Raw genomic sequence first — 19,601 nt, 5'->3', positions numbered from 1 at the left:
ACTATGTGGAAAAGGCATCACAAATGAACTGATTTTGTACTGAATATTAATTTTAAAATGATAAATAGTATTAACCATAGCTCTATTATTATAATAATCATTAACATTAACTATACCAAATTGAATAAGTACAGGAAAAACACACATGTGAGAAAATGAAATATTCATCACAATGTTTACATGATCAGTCACTACGGTGGGTTAAATACAACCTTTTACAATATTAAAACATTCAATTGGATATTATACAGGTTTAAGAAACATTAGTTTGATTTAGAAAGGTGAAAAAAATGGCCAGCTTTTGATCAGTTCCTAAAGAATTAAGAGATTACAACACTATTAATAATTAGAAAATTTCTGAAGTGAATAGCTGCTTTTCTATTTTAGCAGTATGAAGCCTACAAGATTTCATATGGTTGTGAAATGTTATACTCCAATATACAGGTAACATGTGCAAAGTCTAATGGAAGGGTTCCAGTTTGGCATGGATTTGATAAAGTAACATAAGAGATCAAATTCAACAAATAAAAAATACTGGTAAATGTGAGACCAAATGAATAAACTGAGAAAGAGGTGAAGAAAAAATATTCTGCCAATGAGAAAGAAAATTACTTTTTAGTAAATTTGTGGTCTGGCAATTCAAACAAGAAAATACTAGAGTTTAATCATTTATAAACAATGCAATCAGTCAACATGAAACTACTGAGGGTTGATATCTATCTATCTGTATATGAAAAAATTGTAAATGTATTTGCTTGTACCATTACTTCTCCGAGCTTATGGGGTCAACATCAGCCAAAATTTGTATGTAAATACTACAAAATATAGGGAATGTCTTTAGGGGGATTATAATCCTATTGCTATTTTGTATAACCTGTTTAGTTAATCTCAATGTTAGCAGGTTGACATTTTAGACTATTGAATATCCTAAAAGGATTCAAGGTCAATGAGATGTAGGGTGTTCAAATGTGGATTGGATTACCTCAGAATCTTTATTTGTTGGTAAACGGAAAGTAAACTGCAAATTTTGTTTATGAAGCTTTGTTATAATTTCAAAATTTTGAGATGAAGTTCATGTTAAAGTTATTACTTTGAAATATATGATTACTTTTAAACTCACATTATTTTAATTAAGTTTAAACATTCCTTGTTAGGTGATGTCTGTTTCAGCTTGTGGTTTCTGGAACCTTCCTATGTCTGGTTATACTCTATTCGATAAATGAAATAGTCCTACAATGCAATATCCATTGAAAAAGACCCTGATGAAGAGTATTCATGTTCAAAGCACACCACATCTCTTAAAATACTTTACATAACTCATCTGTTACACAAGAACAATAGTTTTTCAGAGTCTATTTTAGCTGTCAGGTCACCCCAGAAACTACAGGCATCTCTTTTAATGATTTGACTGGAAATTTTATCTTAATGAACTTGTACTCTGTTGGCCTTGTTTCCTGATGAACTTTCTTGACTATACTGTATACTATTGCCTTGGACACAAGAATAGCTTTTGTCACTGAAGTTTGTGTTCTTGGATTCTCATCTGTTATGCATAAAGTGAGATTACAGTTTGTTCTGGGTTTCTTTACAGATGGTCCTGGTGTTTGAAGTTTATCCATATTCCCTTTTTGTAATGGCATCAAGTAAGGAACATTTTTGTATTAGAAATTTGAAATCCATGACCAGCATATATCTTTATTATTTCAGAGTATGAACATTCTGTGTTAGAAAGAGATGTTCTGTTACATATTCTTCCCAAAACTAATTAATTTTCTTTTGCATCACACTGCTTGCATAATGTCAATGTCAAAATCTACTTCTGATAGGTACAATATTGTCAAGACTTCCTGAATTGTGCATTCAAAATTGTTTTGATATAATGTACTTAACTTTGTATACCACCACAAGCCCTCTAATTTTCTGGAAAGTTTGGAATCTTAGCTCCGAGCATGATGGACATTCTGCTATCATGGTGCAGATTTATATTAATCATGATGACGCCATTCATATTTTACAAAAAACAATAGTTTTAACAACTACATGAGACAATTTCCAAAAACTGATATTTTACTTTCCAATACGTCTAAGAACTGTACACCATATAATACAATTTTATATTAAGGCACATAACTTTTAATCACAGCAGTAAAAAACATATCTTTTTACATACATCAGAAATGTTTCAAGAAAATGATATCTTGCTAAAAAGACAAGTAATTTCAATTGGAAGTACACTATAACAAATAGTACATACATTTTTAATGGGTTATTATGGCACTGGTTTCAGTTGTTCACATGTTAATTTTAATTTCAGAAATTGCGCATTGTCTAAGTTACTTAACCTTGGAAAAATGTATAACAAACAATAACATCTTTAGTGATTGTTATTACTTTATTACCATATGCATATTTATTAGAAAATTACTTTAACTAAAATTATTAACAACAAAAGGTTAACAAGTGTAGGAAAATTCAGATAACAGTACATCAACTACATGCAGCTAAAAAAGTTTATAGTGTATTTAACAGTCTACACTACTACCTGTTACTGTGCAACATAAATCTAGTAACAAAGACTTTCAATGTGACACAAATGATAAAAATATCCAATATGTATATCACCCAGAAAGTATTAAGTTGAAAACTACAATATATCACCAAGTTTTAAACTAAATAAGTACACAATTTTATTCTTCAGTTTCTATTTTACTAAATTCCGCTGCTAGTTTTAACAGAAAGCAGACAATTTCTATTGATATATTGGTTTGAAAAATGGAATCTTAAAATTTTTCTAATTCATTAGTGCAATCAAGAAACTGGTCTAGGTACTACAGATAAACTTAATGTATATGTATTACACACACTGTCAAGACATAGTGTACACTAAAAGTGTTCACTTTACAAAATTGGAAACAAAATGCAGTAATCAAACTTACATGTATTTGCCACTTCGATACCAACTAGTTTTCTAAGCTGAACTAAAAATTCCCAATTCTCCCTATAATAGCTACATGATCTTTTAAAATATAACTTAACTGAAGAAACTGACACCAAGGATGCAATTTTTTTGAGTTTTTGCTGGAAATTTTATTTTTTTAGCCAAAATCATGACCCTTATGATTCATAAATCCAATGTAAAACATACTTAATATGGGAGTTGGAACTGACAGCTGCAGATACTGCATCAAACACATAATAACTGCACATAAAATAGTTCTACAGCTGAAAGAGAAACCTTGTTTTCAATGGTTGAAAAACCTAGGACAACACAAAACTCCCACAATTTTCATGCCTGCAACTGTTACCAAATTATCTCTAACTACAATGGTTTTAAATGCACACTGCTGAATGTGCAAACAAGCTCTACAAAACAAAAGGTTAGTTATGATTTATTGTTTTATTACTAATTAATGATGAAACACCTGTGTATTTTGATTTATGAATTGTTATATTATTTAATTTCTTACAACATTATTTTACATTAATTCAATCAAATAATCTGTCGACTCTCTACTACTGCCCAATTAATCATTGCCATACAAAAAATATTTGCATATTTTAATAAAGAAAATAAAATCAATATAAACAAAACATACATTTAATAACTGATGTCATGTACAAATCAAACTATTGACTGGTTTAATTCAAAATATGGGTTGTCAAAGTGACAACCATTTGAAGGGTGGCAGACAGATCATCTCTAATTGTCAGTGTCTCATGGTAATGTTACAGTACTAATGTATATTTTCGTTTAATTGTATACAATAATTCGATAGATATCAAACCATAAATCAATACTTATATGCATTTGCATGTCTATAAATTGTAGTTTAAAGGTTCATACTAAATAAAAATGGTTGCTTTTTTAATGATCCATACAATGCAGACCTTACTGGGGTCAGTCAAATGTGGTATCCACTAGTGATCCTTCTTCAAAGGATATTAACTCAGCCTTAGTAACACACATTTTGATGGATCTGGCTACAAAAAAGCTACATTATAATAGGAGAGAATCTGTCTTTTCACTGCTATATAAATATTTTCCAGCCAGACAAGGTTCTTTATACTGTGTGTGTGTGTGTGATGACATTTTAAACTATTGCAACTAGTGTGAAGAAGGTATAACACAATTATATAAAGCTCATGTGAAAGCTTGGAAATACAATAAGAAAACATGTACATCACCATAAATCCTACAAAGGATACCATGATAACTATGAAAACAGACAGGCAAGCATCCCTTATTTATCTCCTTGTCTACTTATCATGTATTTATAACACAAAAAAAATCATAGAAGATTTTCTTTAAATACAGTCAATATAGAATTGTATATCTATGTTATTACTTAATGATAAATGTATAAGGTGTAAAACTGACAATTTCAATTTACACATGTGAGCAACATATATAAGAAAGTCAATGGTGAAGTATTAAAGAAGTCTGTGGCTTTAGTATTGGCAAATATCTCTGGACTTAATATCAGGTTGTAATTAATACATAGACATAATTATATTAATTTGGTACTTTCTTTGAATACATAGTGAACAAATCAAAACAGAAAATATGGTTTCATACAATTTTATTTCAGTATGAGTCTTCATAGAATGGTTCACATGCTAAGGCACCTAAAACAATAATAAAATAGATGTGATATTTATTTTAATTTACTTGTTTTATGGCTGAACTAAATATGCTTATCAATAGTCAGTTGTGTCATATATAACAGATCACTTTGATATGTTTCAGCTTTTGCAATTTTCTAATTATAATAAGTAAAAAAAACAATTAAGCATATCATAATATCACCTTACAAAGCAGCAAGTACTATGTACAATGTAAGTCCTACTAAGTTGTCAAATACCACCAGAGGACTGTGGGAAAGTCAACAATTAAATACTTTGTTAGAGATGGAGTTGAAATATGACTCTCCAACAGGACCTACAGAAAAACATTAAAATCAAACAAAAACAAAAGGAGAGGAAGCAATTCATGATGTAAAGAACTATAGACTCTAATAAAGATAAAAAAAAATGTTAGTTCAAAACTGAGAAGCTTCAACAATGAAAACAAAAGTGCCTCCTTGCACTGAAAAACTTTTCCTGCAAAGGCTGAAATCAGGTGCAAGACCTAATGTTGTTATTCATGCAGAATTATTTTGTCATAACATAATTATGATATGTACATAAAAGTGTAAGATGTACATAACTTTGTTATTGCTTATTTTATAATATTTATTGATTTTATAGCTGACTTAAGCACTGACTTACATGTTGTTATACAACACTAAATATAAAAAGTCTTACCAATATTTAATAGTCATCTACCACATTTATATTTTACAAAATCATCAGTGAGAAAAAAACATATAAACGGGATTTCAGAAAGGTACATTTATCTTGAAAGCTTGAAGAAACAAATGTAATGTTACAAAATGAAAAAAACAAAAAAAAAAAACAGGTGTTGAACCCTTACTAACAGTTATACCACAGTCCTTTCAAACACAATATGGACATTGTGACATCACACTTACAAGTTACTAGTAGAAGCCAACCATTAGTCACGTTATTCTACAGCAACAGAGAATAGTTATTATTATTTGGTATTATTAGTATTGTGTTTACAGACTTTAATGCAAGAAAAATACTTTATTCTTAGTACAGTCTTGTTAAAGAGTTCTACTGAAATTAAAGAGAATAATTTTGTCACAGGAAAATCAAAAACTCTGTCACTGCTTGGAATCTGCCAAAAAGCATCTTTGTATTAAATCCCATGCAAGTTGACTGGCATATACAAAGATAGTTCAGAAAAATACCAAATTGTGATTTCCTTGTTGAAAAATTGAGCAAAAGATACATGTAAATTGGTCAATATACAGCAAAGTAGTTGTCAAACAACTCTAAAATTACACTTTTCATAGCATCTTGTGTAATTATTAAAAATTAACAAGGTCAAACAATTTTGTTTATCAATGTTTGTTGTCTGTAAAAAAAAACAACAAAAAATTTTTGTACCATACATGTAAAAATGGCTGGTATGAGTAGAGAAAACTCTATGTAGAGGAGCAAACAACATTTTGACCTTCTTCACTCATCGCCAGGTTCACAAAGAAAGAAAGAGGTAACTGACCGATAGTTGACCACGTTTGGATGAAGTTGTGTAACGGAGTGTAGGAATGCAGAGGGAATGCTTAGATGTTGGATATATTTATTAATATAGGTATAAAGATGTTCCTTTGTATTGGTTTATTTTGGGCTTGAATTGTTGTATAAGTAAGGATTCTTTAATTTTGTGTTTGTTTCTTTATTTAATATTTGGATGTTTTCTATGTTTATGTTGTGTTTATTTGATTTGCAGTGTTCAAAAATGTGTGAAGGTGACTCTTTATGTTCTGTGAATCTGGTTTCCATTTTCCTACTTGTTCCTCCAATATAGAAGTCGTGGTAGTTATCACATTGTATTTTATAAATAATGTTGGTGTTGTGTTTGTGAGTGTAGTTTTTATAAAGTATAGACCTTAGTTTTGTGCTTGGTTTTTGAATAAATTTGGTCTTAACTGGAATGTCATATTTTGTTACTAGTTTTTGCCCAATGTTGGTTATTTTTTCTGCTGATGTTGGGAATATATGGTATGCAGCAGTATATGGTTTCATGATTTTTTAAATTGTGGGGTATATTTACTTTTGTTAGTTGACTTTGCTTTCTGTCTAGGTGTGTGCATATAATGTTTTCTGCAGTTTGTGGAGGAAACTTATTGATGTGAATGAAGTATTGTTTTGCCTGATTCATCATTAATTTTATCTGGTGAGCATAGTTTTATGGTTGTGTTTATTTGGCTTCTTAGTATGTCGAGTTTTTGTTTTTTTTCATGTGATGAGTCCCAAGGAATGTATAGTCCAGTATGGGTTTTTGGTGGATTTCTGCTTCAAATTGTGGATCAGTTCTTGTAATTTTGAGGTTAAGAAATATTTGATTGTTTTCTTCCTGATTACAAGATGTGAAGTTAATTTTGGGATATAGAGAGTTAATGTGATTGAAAAAATTAAGTGTGTGTTCTGTAGATGTGAATCCCGCAATTGTGTCATCTACATATCTGTGCCAATATAGTGGTGGATGTAATGCTGTGTTAATTGCTTGTGTTTCAACTTGTGCCATAAAAATATTGGCTAGAACTAGTGATACTGGATTGCCCATGCTGAGGCCATTTGTTTGTATATAGTTCTGGTTGTTGAACATGAAGTTTGTCTTCATCGTGGCAAATTCTATGAGGGTTGCCAATTGGTTGCTGGGAATGTCTGTTGATGGGTTAGGGTCTTGGATATAGAGTTCTAAGGCTATCTTGCAGGCTTCAGTAGCTGGGACTTCTGTAGAGAATATGGCATCAAAACTAGCCATTAAGGCTTTATGATTAAGTTGATTAAGGTTAGATTTGAAATTAGAGGAGTCTTTGATGAATGAGCTGGCTGATGTCACATATTTAGAGAATGCCTGTGTTATGTATTTACCAAGATTGTAATTAAATGATTCTTATGTGGACATTATTGGTTGTAGTGAACAATCTGGTTTATGAGGTTTGGGGATGCTGTATATATGTGGTGTGCATGACTGGGTCATTTGTAGGTTGGAATAAAGTGTTTTTGAAATTGTGTTGGCTTTTTTAATTTTTGGTAATATTTTGTTTAGTTGCATTTTGTATGTATTTGTTGGATTTGTGTGTATTAGTTTAAATTTGTTTGTGTCTGATAGAATGTTTATCATTTTTTGGATGTATTTTATTTGTGTTCATTAATTTTTTCAATTAATGTCTCTTTTTGTAAGGTTGTTTTTTTAGTTTTCTGTTTTGTGAAATTATGTTGATGTATTTGTGAGGAAATTCTTTGAAAAAATCATTTAAGATGTTGTTTATAGGTGTTTCTACAAAATATAAATTTTTAATTTTCTCTGGGAAGTTTGGCTAAAATATCTAAAATATCAGAATAGATAATGTTGGCATTTTTTTATTTAACAAGAAATTCTACTTGATTGGCCAAATATATTAAAATCAAATCTGCTTAAATTAAACTGTCCTTTAGACCAACTGTATCATGTTTAGGTACCTTTTTGAATCTTGTATAACTAATGAATGCACAGTAACACAGAGTTCTGAGTTTTCCAAAGATTTGTCCAAACTCGTTTTTGATGAATTTGTCTATACTGCTATTCTAGACACTGAATCTTTATACACAAATTTACCATTAAATGAAGTATAAAAGTAGTGTTATAACTTCTTTTATTATATTATTAGAATTTGTCACCAAAATAGTTCAATTTTTTTTTTAAATGGTTGTCATTATAAATAGTATGATGAAGTGTCTGTGGATTTAAGGGTTGTGCTATGTTTAGCAAATATGCTTTTAAGTCACCATTAAAAAAAAAAAAGGGGGTTAGAAATTGTCCAAATGGTTTTCTGTTATACTACAGAAGATTTGCAGAAGAGACATTTGTAGTTTTTAAGAATTAATTGAATATTCATGAATTTCAAAATTACTTCAGTCCAAACAATTATATTACATTTACAACATTAGAAGAAATATAAAAGGCAGTATCTGTTGTTGGGTCACAGTCCTTTCCTGGGCCATTCAACAATATACAATGTCAGTTAACAACAAAATTATCACCTGACATTGTTAGGCCAACAGTGTTGTTTATGTTAAATGTCTAGAATACATGCTGATTTATTTAAAAGGTTTACTTTTTGATAACTTTGGTGATATAATAGCAAAAGTAGCTTAAATTTGGAAATTATTTATGTTTAGAAATTGATATTTTTCTTTCATAAAATTTACATTCTTGGACCTAGGTTAGGTTATGACACATTATGTCTTTAAATTAGGCTTAATTACAAAGTATCATAATCTCTCTTATCCCATTTTGTTATTTATATTTTAATAGTTGTCTGATTAAGACTTAAGACTTTATTGACTTTTAATTGCAGACAAAACCAAAGTAATAATTACCAAGAAGTAGTGTTTTAGCTAAGCCTTATGATGAATGTCAGTTTTATGTATTAGACATATTGTAAAATAAAACAAAACAAAACCTTGTGAGCCATTGCCCTTCCTTTAGCAATCTTTTAACATATTCTTAAAACTGTAAGAGTAGTACAACTTAAAAAAAAACTCAGTACTTATCTGAGTGATACACACATAAAATGACAAAAAGCTTTGAATTATATATATATTGTTTTTCTTTTGTAAACCTTTATGTTATACTACTGTTTTTCTGCTGACTGCAATCTAATATATATTTGTATATTAAAAATATTTGGAAGGAAAAGTATCAATTCAACTTTTAAACCTAAACATTTCTCAATTAAACCATGTTTTTTATTATATAACATAATCACAGAAATATTAATTTATTTTATTGCATAACCTAAACACTGTGGATTCATACTTTTTAACACATTAATATTATTTGATTCTAATGTTAATAACAGTAGGTCTATTTACAGCCTTATTTAAAAAATATTTACACATTTTCAATCCATCATATTTTGATGAGTATATCAGCTAGTTTAATTTATAATTTCATTCATTCAGCCTATTATATAATTAGTTCCTTTTTTGGATTCCATGAAATACAATACATAAAGACTCTTCTTTTGCAGTATATTAAACTTTGTACATTTCTAAAATCAGTAAACACTGAAACTAAAGAAATAATTTATTGTATTCTATATTTTACTGGTAAGTATGCAACAGAATTAAAGAAAAAATTAAAACAATTTTAAGTAACAAAATTTATGTACAAATTAAGTTTATAGTTGTTTTCAAACCGTTATGTTGTATGTGAACTTATTTCAAATTTCAAATACACAGGATCCCCAAAATGCACTGCTGTTATATCACCTAGAAATTTATGAGCCCTAGGCTATGTGGGATTTACAATTCTTTGGATAAACCAGTGGTTCTTAACCTGTGTTCAATCGAACCCCAGGGGTTCGGTGAGTCAGTCTCAGGGAATCGGCAGAGGTCAAGACACACACACTGTGTGTGTGTCCATTCCATTCACCCCACTTGTGTGATTCGTGACATCATGCTCCACTTGGCCATCATTGGCTGCGCCTGATCACGTCACATCACTTGGCCTTAATATCTGGGCTGCAGGGAATGTCATGCGTTTAGCAATCGACTAGTGACTGTAGTAATCGTGCATCACTTGTGATTTTTTCCTAATCTTTCAATCCCTTCATACCATGTCGAGCAAAAACAGAAAGTGGTCGGACGAATACGTACAATATGGATTCACGTGTAAAACGGAACATGATGGGAGTCAGCATCCTCATTGCATGATTTGCAATGCCAAGTTGATCAATTCTAGAGTAGCACTGGCAAAACACTCCCTAAAGCTGCATGGAGATGGGAAATACAAGAACACAATGCTTGCTGAATAATTCAGCAAGGTAAAGAGAGCTATGTTTGATGAAAAGGCTACTTTGCCTGTTGTCAGCTTTGTACCCATCGACAAACTGATCCTCACAGCATTGTACGAAGTTGCGTACTTGATCGCAAAGCTGGGCAAACCACACACCATTGGTGAAGCACTCGTAAAACAAGCTGTGTTGAAGATGGCGAATATCATGCTGGGAAAAGCTGCTGAAAATAAGTTATCCCAAATTCCTCTTTCAAATGACACCATCAGCAGCAGAATAGATGACATGAGCGATGACATCTTGGCTCAAATTGTTGCAGATCTGATTTCAAGTCCAGCAAAATTCAGCCTTCAACTTGACGAGATCATCGACGTTTCCAATCTAAGCCAGCTTGTTGTATTCGTGCGCTATGTGAAGAACGAGATAAAAGATTTTTTATTTTGTAAGCCCTTACAACAATAACTAAGGCAGCTGACGTGAAGAAACTTGTGGATGACTTCTTCAAAGACAACAATCTTTTGTGGGATATGGTTTCTGCAGTTTGTTTGGATGGAGCTCCAGTCATGCTGGGACGAAACTCTGGTTTTGGTGCGCTGGTGAAAGCCAATGCACCACATATCACTGTAACACACTGTGTACTGCACAGGCATGCATCGGCAACAAAAACCTTGCCTTCAAATCTGGCAGAAGCATTAAAAATTGTTGTAGAATGTGCGAAATAGTGCCCTGAAGCACTGCATCTTCAAAGAGCTGTGTAATGAAATGGGCTCTGAATTCGAGGTACTTCTGTACCATTCTAACATTCAATGTTTATCCCAGGGAAAGGTGCTGAATCGTGTTTTTGCCATGCGTGTGGAATTAGCCCTGTTTTTTCGAGAGCACCAACATTGTCATGCAGATTGCCTTGAAAAATCTGAGTTAATTCTCATTTTGGCGCACATGGCCGATATCTTCAATGCTCTCAATCATTTCAATCAACAGATGCAGGGCGGTGGAGTCAACATCATTAAAGCAGAAGAAAACCTGAAGGCTTTTCAAAAAAGCTACCGTTATGGAAATGACAAACAGATAATGATAACTTCACAAACTTTTCCCTGCTGGACAACTGTGCAAGTAAGATTGAAGATGTGTCTGAAATTGGAGACATTTATGCATCTGGGGGACTGAAGCAAGCAAGCAATTGCCATGCACTTAGATGAGCTTGCAAAGTCTCTTGATGGATACTTCCCCACCAGAGAGTCATATCCAGCATGGGTGAGACAGCCATACACACATTTAGTGTTGCAACAGTAGATGTCAATCATGAATACCTCAACGAAATCATTGAACTTCAGCAAAGCCATGTTCAACAGCAACTTTTCAGAACAACAATGCTCTCAACAGTTTTGTGTCACCAAATCGTAGCGTACCCTCTTATTGCTGAGAAAGTCCTTGAGATACTCATACCGTTTGTTACAATGTATCTTTGCGAGCAATCCTTGTCAAGGATAGTAGACATAAAAGCGAAGAAAAGGGACAGACTTTGTTGCGAAAATGATACGAGAGTGGCATTTGCGAAGGTGAAGCCGCGCATTTCTAAACTTGTCTCTGAAAGGCAACAGCAAAAGTCACATTGATTTGCTGTAAATATTCATTGAGTAATGTTTTTGTTTCTGTGTGAAATTCGTGTTTTGTTGGTGTTTTTCTTTGAACACAGTGATATTGTGTGCAACTGATGCATGGTTCATTTTGTGCACTAATAAAATATCTAGTTATGTTTTGAATTTAAAAAAAATCATATTTTATTTTTCCAATTATGAAGGGTTCAGTGAATGCAAGTACAAAACTTCTGAGGTTCAGCACCTCCAAGAACCACTGGTCTAAACTCAGCAATCAAAGAGCAAAATAAGTGTATAATGAGTCAACTATTCTTGTTACTGTTTATGAGGCTGTGACATTAATATTACATTTAACAGTTTCAGCATTTTAGGAATCTCAATCAACAAAGAAATGCTCTGCACTAAAGAAAGCCTGAGGATATAAAGTGTGCTTCCCAAGTTAAATGTAAATTAAACACCAACATTTTTGTTTCTATAATTAAGAACATCTTTAAAAACAACCATTCAATGCTGGTGTAAATATATCTGGTTACTGTGCTAAGCAAGCCTGTAAACTTTGCATGGGTAGTGAGAAATACATGCTTATTACACAAACTCGAATCTAAAATACCAACAGATAATAAAAATATGTTTTCGGTTATTAAACATATTGAGACTGTGCTGGACTGAAATCATCATCAAAATATAGTACTAAGTAGTAGCTAAAATTATATAAAGAAGAGAAGAAAGGCCACAGTTTTTTGAGTAACTAAGTTACAAAATATACCACTAAATCAGCATAAGTTTCAAAAATCAACACTATGAAAATTCTAATTACTGTACATTTTTCTTAATTATGTGTTAATTAAACAATAAAATATGATGATTGATAACTGATTAACATCAATAATAAAAAACTAACATAATATCTTATGATTATTAAGTAATTTATTACAATATTTCAAACTCAAGCATTTATATCTTGTCAGAACAATTAATTACAACTATTGTTTCTGGATATATGAATAAAATAGTTTTAAATAATTTTAAGATTAAATATTTTTCCTGAAAGTACACTTTACATGATACATTGAAGTTAGTATTTACTTAAGAAAGACTACATTTTAAATTTAAACTAAAAAGTGGATTTTGGAGTTAATAGAAGAATTAAAATTGGAAAAGAGAAATATATTCCTGAAATTCAGTGGGCAAAATTATTCAACATCCTACAAATGATAAACTTTTAAATTATTATGCAAGTAACATCTGTTAAAAATAAGTTATGGAGGTTGAGAATAAAAAATTATGTTCTGAGCAGCTTTCTATGCTATCATGTCAATAAATTCTTTAGAATGATCTAACTGCAATGCTGTGATTTTTAAAACATTACTGAACAAAACAATCACATCATAGAAAACCACAGAAATGACAAGCATAACTTTTGACACACTAAACTGTTGCTAACTTTTTAGTTATTAACTTTTAAACAAAAAATCTGTAGCAAAAATGAAAGTATAAACTTGAAAGACTATTGAACACAAATATTTAAACAGATTTAAGATCCTGTACATATGACTTTTCATTGAAACTTGTAATGCTTATATACAAATATAGCATCCAAAATGAAAAATAGTTCTGCCTTAATTAAAAAATATATAATGTTTTGATTTTCCTGCCTGAGTTGTCAGTCTGTTAAGAAATAGACTGAATTACTGTAACATTTAATTGTCATAAAATGAAGCAGATGATTATGTCTTGGCTAAGAAAGTAGTTTACATTAATAAACATTCACAAATTATCTTCACCAAATCTATTCAAAGAGTTTCTGAAATCTCTTTCATATAAATTTTTAAAAAATAAATGTTTTCATCCATGAAAGTTAGTGTTAGTACAAACTTTACTGAAAGTATGCTATTTAATAAAATTACTTTCTTTGAAATAGCATATATCTGTGGATAAAAAAAAATCTTTCAAAACTCATAATACAATATTAAATTTGATTCTGTTCAAGTAAAATTACATTAAGCTTTATTTAAAATGATAGATGTACAACATATTTTCACACATATATAAAAAGGAAACATTCAACTACATTTTTGAAATTTTCTTAAACTCTGATATTGACACACACAAACATCTGTAAATATGTAATTTTAATATAAACTCATCTTATTATTGACCAAATCAAACTAAAATTTGGCTATTTTAAATTTTTAAGTTTTCAGTTGCTTAAAATTAAATTTTTGTCGTCTGCTGAAAGCTAATTCTTTCTAAAATTGAAACAAACTCTTCTGTCATCCGAGGTACAACTTACCTCTCAATAAATGTGATCTTTGTTATCTGATTAAAGCAATACCTTTTTTAAAGTGAACTCTTCAAATGCTAAAAATATACTCTTAGTTTCCTAATGAAAGCCAATTTATTCTGTTTATTTCTTTGGAACTCTGTATGCTTTTACTGTTGCAACTATTGTTTACAAGACATTGAAAGGTGCATATTGAACAAACAATTGCAAACACCAGGAAATAATTTAACAGTAATATAACACACAACAAACTTTAAAAGCCAAGATTCTGAAATGTTGTTGTGAAATAACACAATAACCCATTTTGTGACTAGTGACAGAAGTCATACTGCTATTACATTCCTCATAACTTGTCTAAACTGTCTTTCATGAGGAGTAAACATTTTCAGATTATTTGTTGTTACTCTTTGACTCTAAACCTTTATTGTTTAAAATGTATAGAATCTGGAAGTTAGATAAAATCAAAAGATAATAATAAAAAATAAAGCAATACTTAGGTCTAAGCTTAACACTTTTATAATAAACACATTACATGTGGTAGTAATATGGAAAAAATAAACTGAAATATATAACCAGACAATTTAACTTCAACAAGCTATGCTACAAAATATGGCATTATACTCAAAGGCATACACAAATGTAAAATAACAATTTCTAAGGCAAGTTGCTTGAACATAACCCAAATGGATGCTTCTTTACAGCTTCCAAAAGCAGATGATTCTTTTACACATTTTTGTACTAAAAGAGAAGTAAAAAAGATTGCAGGATGTTAACACATTCTTAATCTGAAAATGTGCTTCAGATGGATACTTCTTTGCACCACTAACAGCCATTACCTGGTATGTAACTGCTAAGGAATTTCTTGTACATGCCACAAGCCTTCATCAAACTAACACCCTACACATATCTTGGTATTGCACCAGTCTATTATGTAATTGTCATAATACTCCATACACTGTAATCCTCACAAACATTAGCTTATGATCATAAGCTCATTCTTGATAAGGAAAAAGAAATACACCAGAAATGGAGAGGAAGGATGGGAGTAGCACAGATATAAGTATCTATATGATATATGCTTCCACCAAAGGAAATTGTTAATTTCAGAAATGCTACATTTCTCTATACACCACTAGTATATAGAATCTTACAGTGAGATTGTGGTGGGGTTAGTGTTGATCAAGTATGAAGCTGATCTCATTTATGAAATAGCAATAAAAAGGAAAAGTCCTTGTGGTCTGACTTTCATGAGACTGAAGCTCACCTAATGGAGCATACAGTAAAACAATACAAAATATACATCCTTTTTTTTTGTACTGAGAAAGTAGAGCAAAAGACATTAGGAATACCCAGTACTAGTGATTAAATGCCACCAGGAATAGATAGTGTGGCTAGGAGTTAAGCTGTTTCATTTTGGTCAAATATTTACAAGAGAAAGATATTTCAATTTCAGATGGAGGAAAGAGAAGGCATCACCTGAATACCAAGAGACAGATATTTCAATTACAGATGGATGAAAGAGAAGGCATCACCTGAATACAGAGATAAACCCCAGTCCCTTCTTGGTGGTCATATCTACTGTGAGATACTGTTGCTGGGTGTCCTGTTACCTCCATATAACAACAAACCCTAGATCATAGATTAGGGGTGTGTGCATCTGGTGTGTTACCAAGGTAGAAAACACCACCCACAGAGGAATCTATCAGTATCAACTTCTCAAGTAGCTTGGAACTGGGAGGTAAGGGTATTCCATAAGAAGAAGAATGGGAAAGAAATAAGCATAAGGGAAAGCTAAGAACATACACAGACCACTGTCATCAAGCACAATCATCTGGAATTGAGTCCCCACTGAAAGACAGTGTAATGGGTCACTATGGCTGGAAACAGAAGGTGTAAGCTATGTGTAAAGGCAGGATTACAATTGCTGCTGTTTGCTGTTTTAATTTGGTTTGTAAAAAATAAAGGTAGGAAACAGCCAAGTCAATAAACAGACATACTGCTGAATCAATTTTGTAAAAAACTCAATGGGGGGCATTTAGCAAAGCAGATAGGTTAACACTTTCAGCACTTTGCTGCTTGATGTGGACTTTGGGTTGTGGGTTAGTGTTCCCTGTGAGACAATGTCAGTTATTTTGTTGGAACATCAAACATAATTTAGTGTTTAGTTCTATATATTATAAAGGTTTTTTTTGTTTGTTTTGCCTCATAGTTTGTTTCTTTGGATGGTATAAACGAATGGTACAAACAAGATGGTGAGGACATGATGATCAATACAAGATTAGTGGTTGAGCTGGAAGTTAAAAAGCAACAGGATAAATACATTACAATAGAGCCTTGAAAAGACTGGAGAATGGTAACCATAGGAAGATGAAAGCCAGAAGCACACAAAACTGCCTAGTGATGCAAGTAATGGGCAATGAATGTGTTTACTTCACATACTAGCCTATAAGATCTCTAGTAGGTGGTATTAAAGAGGCTGTGATATGCTGAATCTAATGGAAGGTGACATTAATGATCATACATTCACCCACCCATAGAAGAACATGTCAAATGGAGGAGCTGATAAACTCAAACAGTTAAAGTGTACGGGGATAAGTCCTAAGAGGAGGAAACATACCATTATACATAAAAAGCCATAACTGGACGTAAAAGATGGTTGGAAATGGAATAACCATATCAAAAAGAAACAGAAGGGGGGAAAAAACAATTGATCACTCTCCCGGAGAGTCCAAGTTTCCATAACAAAGGAACTGTCAGTGAGCAAATCAACTGGTCCTTGTGATACAGAAGACAGGAGGCAGCAAAGGTGTGAAAGTCCAAAAGTTGAAGACCAAAAATGAGAAGAAAAAAAAAAAAGTGAAAGAGAGGAAATAGTGCCAATCAAGTAATGAAAGGTGTTGATAATGCTACTGAATGGCTGGCAATTGTCAAAAGAATGATGATAACAACAACAAAACAGATAAAACATAGGTCCCATAAGTGATTGTATCCCTGGCATTTGATGTAAGAAACAAAAGCAGAATTGTTGGAATAGATAATTAGATGACCCAAAAAACATGACTAAATAGTATGGCAAACCCCAGAACCTACAAATATCTGAAGACTAGACCTCCCCTCTCCCAACAGAAAGAAAGGTGGAATTGGTGGGGTTGAAAACAACAGGTTATATTAGGGGGATTGAGTCAGCATGTCAGGGGAATAAAAAAAATAGAAAGGTAAAAGGGCAGATAAACGATTACAGGACAGAATATATGATACAGAGCCCACTGAAGGTAATGCATGAATAAAAATAAATCCCAAAAGTGAGACTGAACCTGCAGGGAGAGATTGAAAATGAAGAGTCTTGAATACTAAAATCTCCTTGATGTGAAGTCACAAAGGAGATAGATGACTTAGCCTAACCCAAATAAGAATCAAGACACCTCCTAGAAAGATGCTGAAGATGCAGATGATCAGTAAGAGCATGAGAAGGAAGAGGAAGTAGCATATGAAAAGCAGGGACAGATCTTAAAATGAAAGAACTACCACAACACAAGGATTACCAGTGAAAGACTACATGTGTGTAAGGGGGAGGAGGATAGGTGGACCAAAAGCTTCAGAAACAAGAATCAGCTACAAGGAAGAGTTAACAATAAGTATTGATAAGGGTGGAGTGGTTAACACAGTAGAGAATAAAGAATGCAACAATCAATAGCACCATGGAACTCCTCAGGTCTGGTACCCAACTGAGGTATCTGTGGCCTAGCGAGACAGAAAAGGGAATTAAAGGAAGTGTGTAAATAAGTATCTCCAGCTCAAGATAACAAGGAATGAAAAACCTCCCATATATCAGTGCAATAAGAAAAGGGACAAGACTTAGTTCAAGGAGAAAGGAGAGTGCACAGTCTCAGGAAATCCCAATAATAGATAAATCAAGCCAAAATAGAGAGAGTAAAGGAAAAAATAGCAGGCAAAGGTGTAAACAAATAAAAATTGGTTTCCCTATTAAAACTTTCAAGGTTATGATGATGAACCAGAGTGGAAGAGTGAAAGGTACAAATACAGCAAAGCAGTAAAGATGAGACAAAGACAAGCTGAATGAAGAAACAAGAGACAAAAGGAGATACAGGAATGCCTGAAGCATACAGAAAGGATACAAGAAATTGGGATTCAAAATTATAAAATGATCTTGTCTTTAGGCCATAGCAAAGAAGTCACAAAGATGAGAAGGGCAAGAAAGACATTGATCAACACAGAGGTGAGATAGAAGGAGGTCCACAGAGAAAAATAACTCAAGTGTTGTTAAGATATGCAGGCAATAGAAATTCCCATATCAGAGTTATGAGTATAATAAACAGAAAAGGATATACCTGTTCTTCATCAGATAGAGAAGAGCCAAAGCAAAAGGGCTGGAGGAGGAAGACCTGGGTAAAATTGTCTGCAAGTAGGAGAGGCTTCAGAAAAATAAATGAAACAGAATAAGGGGCCTGAACTACAAAAGTAAATACAAGGGTGGTTTACCAGTTGACGCATGATAGTGATGGCATCATGCATGAAAAAAATATCAACAGAGAAAAACATGTTGTCATGGTTCATCACAGCTTTTTAATATTCAATTACCACAATAATTATAGTACCTTGCCATGAAATAAAATCCAACATCTGTCACCAGGTGTTAGCCTAATTAAATGAGCTAAAGAAATAATCACTGAACACCATCTCCAAGAATGGATAAAGTAGCCATTGATATACACTGCTGGCCAAAATCTTAAGGCCAATGAACATAAAGAAAAAATATGCATTTTGTGTTGTTAGATTCAACCACTTATTTGAGTAGAGCTTCAAAAGATGGAAATAAGAAAAGGGAAAATGAAAATCAAAACCTTTTTTTAGCATTTAATAGGGAAAATGTGAACACTATGAAATTAGCCTAAATACTAGCTAACTAAAATCAAAGCTCTACTCAAATAAATGGTTGAGTCTAACAATGCAAAATGCATATTTTTTCTTTATGTTCATTGGCCTTAAGATTTTGGCCAGCAGTGTATTTACAGGCTTATCAGTATCCCTGCATATTGTATCTTGCATTTTCTCTCCTCTGCCATGAATTGTTAACAAGTTATCATTGTAGGATGAAATAAGTAGCTGATAACTCTGACACAAAAATACAGAATGTTAATTGGCCTTAAGATTTTGACCAGCAGTGTAGTTGAAGAAAAAATCTGGACCTCAGTGCAATTTTTTCTGGTATGCATAGGTTGAGTAAAGTGGCACATAAAGTGGTGGCTAGTGATAATACCAAATAAAGAAATGTAGTCAAAGTGAGTA

At 32.1% G+C, this 19,601-nt stretch overlaps 1 protein-coding gene across 4 annotated transcripts in view; it reads right to left on the bottom strand.

Moving 5' to 3' along the window:
• Positions 1-2,054: 2,054 nt before the first annotated feature.
• LOC143256619 (uncharacterized) overlaps positions 2,055-19,601 on the bottom strand; it is a 30,735-nt gene continuing 13,188 nt past the window's right edge. For 2 of the 4 annotated variants that reach the window (XM_076514076.1, XM_076514048.1), the window contains exon 3: positions 2,055-4,939. The gene's annotated coding sequence lies outside the window, so the exon portion shown is untranslated. Of the gene's footprint in view, positions 15,033-19,601 lie in introns of all 4 variants that reach the window. The other 2 variants (XM_076514058.1, XM_076514066.1) reach the window with 2 other exon arrangements.

This window comes from Tachypleus tridentatus, chromosome 1 (assembly GCF_004210375.1).
Source record: "Tachypleus tridentatus isolate NWPU-2018 chromosome 1, ASM421037v1, whole genome shotgun sequence".
In the NCBI taxonomy this organism is placed as follows: Eukaryota; Metazoa; Arthropoda; class Merostomata; order Xiphosura; family Limulidae; genus Tachypleus; species Tachypleus tridentatus.
This window is presented reverse-complemented; position numbering and strand designations above follow the sequence as displayed.